The following is an 859-nucleotide window of genomic DNA, read 5'->3' as shown; positions in this document are numbered from 1 at the left end:
GGGAGCCGTAAGTGTGGCACGGGGATGCGATCCACGGGTACCGCGTGCTGCAGCAGTGCCCCTGGGGGGGGACCGGGGGCGTGGGTTAAGCAAAGGCATAAAATTTGGGTTTTGGCACTGCAGAGGGAGCCTGCAGGCGCCGTGATTCTGGCTGTGTGGAGCCTGTGGGAGAGGGCTGGGGTCCCCCAGGGCATCGGTGCAACGCCGCAGGCTCCCCGCAGGGATGCGAGGCAGGACAGCAAACCCCCACGTGCCCCACTACCCGCACGGTGAACCCACGCTGCCCAGGGAAGATCTTCCTCTGTCCCGTTTGTTTTATGTGTAACAAAAGGTCATCTCCTTTCCATTCTTTCTCCTGCTCTTCCCCGCCATATACTGACCCGAAATGCCTGGCTTCCGTCCCGAGCCCCGGCAAATAATTACATCTGTCATTCAGCTCCTGTGTTCACCTTATCTTTAAGCGTAACGCACACCCTGGCAATCCCCGTGCTATGAGGAAGTGTTGAAAAGGCTGTTGGCCGCACTAAGAGCAGCAACGGGGGCTTCATCGAGTATCGGTACACCGAGAAGAGACCCACAAGCTGCTTCTCTTCCAGGGGTGATGGCACCTCAGCCGGGCACGTTCCTCATATCACGGTGGAAAAGGCACATCTCAGTGCAGTGCCATTCCTTGGCAGCTGAGGTCTGGCATAGGGGCGCTGTGCGCTGCAGCTATTTCTGCCATAAACCACAGCAGAGTGCGCTCAGGTTTCCCCCCGGGAACGTCTCCCTGGCTGCACGCGGGTCAGCCGGCGGCCGGGACTTGGCCACGGAGTGGGACCTGCAGCTCACGGCGCTGGCCGAGGGGGAGCAGGCGCAG

The 859-nt window shown here is 60.8% G+C and overlaps 1 protein-coding gene across 1 annotated transcript in view; it reads left to right on the top strand.

Moving 5' to 3' along the window:
- Positions 1 to 859, top strand: part of MEGF6 (multiple EGF-like-domains 6) — a 104,441-nt gene that overhangs the window by 96,403 nt on the left and 7,179 nt on the right. The window lies entirely within an intron of this gene.

This window comes from Charadrius vociferus, unplaced genomic scaffold, assembly GCF_000708025.1.
Source record: "Charadrius vociferus isolate BGI_N301 unplaced genomic scaffold, ASM70802v2 scaffold477, whole genome shotgun sequence".
Taxonomy (NCBI): Eukaryota; Metazoa; Chordata; class Aves; order Charadriiformes; family Charadriidae; genus Charadrius; species Charadrius vociferus.
This window is presented reverse-complemented; position numbering and strand designations above follow the sequence as displayed.